Source organism: Hyla sarda, chromosome 4 (genome assembly GCF_029499605.1).
Source record: "Hyla sarda isolate aHylSar1 chromosome 4, aHylSar1.hap1, whole genome shotgun sequence".
NCBI classification, from domain to species: Eukaryota; Metazoa; Chordata; class Amphibia; order Anura; family Hylidae; genus Hyla; species Hyla sarda.
Genome location: NC_079192.1, coordinates 90,478,898 through 90,483,842, shown reverse-complemented (window position 1 = coordinate 90,483,842; position 4,945 = coordinate 90,478,898). Strand labels below are relative to the sequence as shown.

The following is a 4,945-nucleotide window of genomic DNA, read 5'->3' as shown; positions in this document are numbered from 1 at the left end:
ATCCTTTACATAGGGGATAAGATATCTAGAGGCGGAGTACCCCTTTAAGGGACAGTTCATGTACCCAAAAGTTGATCCTTTGCAACCGTATGACCCCTAGCAAGTTCCCTGCATGAGTCCCATTCATCAGAAAAAGGCTTGTGCATGGAACTTGCTGGGTGTTCTACGTTTGCCTCATAAACTGCACCACCCAGCACCAGTTGCCTCTCTCCGCACCGCATTATGCAGATCGTGCAGGAGAGCAGCTTTGGTCATCCATGTTTTGCTAACTCTATTTTCACACACAGAAATAAATAAATGAGTCGAACAAGTCAAAGAACAGTTTAAAAAAAGGGGAACTTTATTTATTCTTTATTAAAATGTTTGTGTAGGGGATTTTTTGTAACCTCCCATCACTCACAAAGAGCGTACAGTAACTAATACTCAGGACAGGAAAAACCTCCAGAGGGGAGGAAACCTGTAGGGAATCCATGGCTACTGTATGGCCCTTCCTCTGGGCATACTAAAGGAGGTTACCTCTATAATTTGGGCAAATGTTTCTGTGTATGTGCATGATTCCTAGGCCTGTGCCTTCATCCAACGTCTTGCTGTAGGTCCCGAAATGCTACTCCATGTCCTGGAAATAGTGCATCTAAGATAGGGGACAAAAAAGATAGGTTATTTACATGTTTATCATAGAAATACACATGGAACTGCAATAAAGACCTTTTGGACAAAACAATGTAACACTTACCAGTCACAGTCATGTGCATGACTTTGCATTCCCGTGTCCCTACACGGTGTCCAGCACCGGCCCCTCACTGATGAACAGGACCAGTGTTATTTCTGGGGCTATGCCTTCATCCAACGTCTTGCTGTAGGTCCGGAAATGCTACTCCATGTCCTGGAAATAGTGCATCTAAGATAAGAAAAAAAAGATAAATCATTTACATGTTTATCATAGAAATACACATGGAACTGCACTAAAGATCTTTTGGACACAACAATGTAACACTTACCAGTCACAGTCATGTGTATGACTTTGCATTCCCGCGTCCCTACACAGTGTCCAGCACCGGCCCCTCACTGATGGAGAATGAACAGGAGCCGTGTTATTTCTGCTCAGTGCTGCTCTTTGGTGGACAATGGTTATGACATCACATGTGTGACACGCTGTTACCTCCTGGGAGTTCTATTTCAGTAGTGCTGCTCTCTGATTGGCTGAAAATCAAAAAAGCTTTCTAATATATTCTGTATGACTGTTATCTAAGGTTTTTGACAATTTTTATTAAAATGGCGCCACTCCCTGTGGGTGCGTTATATTTGTTTCTCCTAACCAGACATTCTGTATATGTAATATCATTTGGTGGCCCCAACAGCCTGGGCCCATAGGTTTCTTAAATAGATCAATGCTACTCCGGTAGGCTCAATGAGCAGCGCTGGCCGCCGGGACGTCTGACGAGTGACGTCCCTGACGTTGCGGTCTGGAGTGAGGGATGTCACTAGTCAGATGTCCCAGCAGCCATTGATTTAAAGTGGTCGTGGCTCCTGCTGCCAGTTCAAGATCAGACACAATGGCCCTAGATTGACATACTGCAACACCGATCCCCTGTGGCTGCCCACCTGTTGCAAAACTACAACTCTCAGCCTTCGGCTGTCAGGGCATGCTGGGAGTTGTAGCTTTGCAATAGCTGGACAGACGTCTGTCGAAAGAGGGGAAAAGGGACCAGAAATAAAGCAATGTGGGCTTTGAAAAACACCATTTATATGTTGTTTTTAATCACAGCCCAAGCCTAGGAACAAACACAATTCTTGTTTGATGTTTTTTTCTTTTTTTTGCAAAAAAAAACCAAACATCGAAATCTTCCCCCTCATTTCTTTTCTCAGCTATCTTTGTGTTATTTTTGCTAAAAGCACTGGGGGGGGGGGGGGGGGTCTTAGAGATTTATTAAAACCAGGGAAGAGGGAAAGTGGACCAGTTGCCCATAGCAACCAATCAGGTAGTTTCTTTCATTTTTAAAAAGGTCTCTGAAAAGTGAAAGAAGTGATCTGATTGGTTGCTATGGGCAATTGGTCCACTTGACCACTGCACAGGTTTTCATACATCTGTCCCAATGTGTATTATTATTATTATCATCATCATCATCATCATCATCATCATCATTATTATTATTATTATTATTATTACAGGAAGTGTTTTTTCTTTGGTGTTTTTTTCCCCTCTGGCTTTTCTCATTACAAGTCATGTGATTCTTTCATCATTTGACTGAAGGATTTCTATAAAAAAAAATTGTGAAAAAATACCCCCCCCCCCAAAAAAAAAACATGCTCTCGGCATCCCACAGATTTGATAGCCTAAAAACACCATAAAAGGATGAAGAAACCCCCATTAGTGTCTGGTGTTTCATATTACCCTATTGATTCCAACCTAACATGTGCCCGCAGCGAGCATGGTGTTTTTTATGACAAACACGCCAAGTGTAATCCCAGCTGAAATGAATGTTTTCACAATAGGTGTGAACAGACTGCAGGCTGTGCTAGATATATTTGCATAGTTGCAGCATACAGCACGTGCAGCATTTATGTGGCGGCTTTCCGCTGGCATATATGGCTTTCTGTGCTGGTGAATGCAGCCGGCACTTACTGGCGTTTTTTTCCTAGCTGCACAGTTTTGCACCACAACCACTCCGGCTGGGACCAGGCTGACCGATCTAATGACCAAGATGCCGCAGTGAACGGCTTTCTTTCTGTGAAAGTTCTGGCGAACTACAATGCTCAGAAGAGGAGGAGCGCCATTGAGCTTTTGGAAAGAGAATTAGTTTGGAATGGTCAGGGCCATGTGCGTTTACAAAGCCCCCCGTGGTGCCAGAACAGTGGACCCCCCCACATGTGACCCCATTTTGGAAACTACACCCCTCACAGAATTTAATAAGGGGTGCAGTGAGTATTTACACCCCACAGATCTTTGGAACAGTGGGCTGTGCAAATGAAAAATAAAATTTTTCATTTTTACGGACCACTGTTCCAAAAATCTGTCAGACACCTGTGGGGCGTAAATTCTCAATGTACCCCTTATTACATTACGTGAGGGGTGTAGTTTCCAAAATGGGGTCACATGTGTCGGGGGTCCATTGTTCTGGCACTATGGGGGCTTTGTAAACATATGTGGCCTTCAATTCCGGACAAATTTTCTCTACAAAATCCCAATGGCGCTCCTTCTCTTCTGAGCATTGAAGTTCGCCCGCAGAGCAATTTAAATTCACATATGGGGTATGTTCTTACTCAGAAGAGATGGGGTTACAAATTTGGGGGGGCTTTTTTCCTATTTTCCCTTTTGAAAATGAAAAATGTAGGGTAACACCAGCATTTTAGTGTAAAAATATTTTTTTTTTTCATTTTCCCATCCAACTTTAATGAAAATTCGTCAAACACCTGTTGGGTGTTCAGGCTCATTATACCCCTTGTCATGTTCGGTGAGGGGTGTATTCTCCAAAATAGGGTCACATTTGGGTATTTTTTTTTTCCATTTGTATGAACCGCTGTACAATCAGCCACCCCTGTGCAAATCACCAATTTAGGCCTCAAATGTACATGGTGCGCTCTCATTCCTGAGCCTTGTTGTGAGCCCGCAGAGCATTTTACGCTCACATCTGGGGTATTTCCGTACTCAGGAGAAATTGTGTTACAAATGTTGGCGGTCTGTTTTTTCCTTTTACCGCTTGTGGAAATAAAAAGTATGGGGCAACACCAGCATGTAATTGTAAAAAATTTTATTTTTTTACACTAACAGGCTGGTGTAGCCCCCAACTTTTCCTTTTCACAAGCGGTAAAAGGAAAAAAAAAGACTCCCAAAATTTGTAGTGCAATTTCTCCCGAGTACGGAGATACCCCATATGTGGCCCTAAACTGTTTCCTTGAAATACGACAGGGCTCCGAAGTGAGAGAGCGCCATGCGCATTTGAGGACTAAATTAGGGATTGCACAGGGGTGGACATAGGGGTATTCTACGCCAGTGATTCCCAAACAGGGTGCCTCCAGCTGTTGCTAAACTCCCAGCATGCCTGGACAGTCAGTGGCTGTCCAGAAATGCTGGGAGTTGTTGTTTTGCAGCAGCTGGAGACTCCGTTTTGGAAACCCTGCCGTACAAGACGTTTTTAATTTTTTATTGGGGGGGGGGGGGCAGTGTAAGGGGGTGTATATGTAGTGTTTTACCCTTTATTATGTGTTAGTGTAGTGTAGTGTTTTTAGGGTACATTCACACTGGCGTGCTACGGCAAATTTCCCGCTAGGAGTTTGCGCTGCGGCGAAAAATTTGCCGCAGCCCAAACTTGAAGCAGGAAATTTACTGTAAACCTGTCCGTACCATAACGCTATAACATGAAACAATATGAAACAATATAGATATAACACAATATAGGTACAAAATTACTAAATTTACTATATAAATAAAATATAATATAAACAAAATATATGCACTACAGAAAACACCTACAAAATCAATAGAAAACCATAGGAAAAAACCCTACACTAAAACTTTACCCTCACCCACACCACCCCTCCTGTTCATGGGTCAGAGTCCATACCGTTCTTACAGTTCACAAAGTCCAGTCCTTAACTGACCCATGTCAGGTCCCCCAAAGATGAACACCACCACCCACAAGCACACCCTCCCCACCTAGCACTCCTCCCAACCAACTTATACACAAACTTATACACACTGAACCACAACCCACTTTAGGCCCAAGTTTGGTCGCCTGTAAGCCCTTCATACCATATCAGCTTAAAAACAAAACAAAGAGGACTTCCGGTTCCGGCGCGGCCGATGTAGGAGCCTCTGCAGTGAGCTCCCGCACCTCCCCAGCTTGTACCTGCCTGTACCTGGCTCCATACGTCCTCTCGTCCCGGTGACAGGCCCCCGGAGACGCTACTCACCTCCAGGTATGGAGCGCTTCATTCAGCGCAGTGG

General features: G+C 43.9%; 1 long non-coding RNA gene across 1 annotated transcript; it reads right to left on the bottom strand.

Annotated features, from left to right (window-relative positions):
* Positions 1-338: 338 nt before the first annotated feature.
* Positions 339-1,074, bottom strand: LOC130366862 (uncharacterized). The gene is made up of 3 exons (XR_008891957.1): positions 999-1,074; positions 734-898; positions 339-631 (listed from the first exon to the last, which is right to left on the bottom strand). It is a non-coding gene; the product is annotated as an uncharacterized LOC130366862 (long non-coding RNA).
* Positions 1,075-4,945: the final 3,871 nt, after the last annotated feature.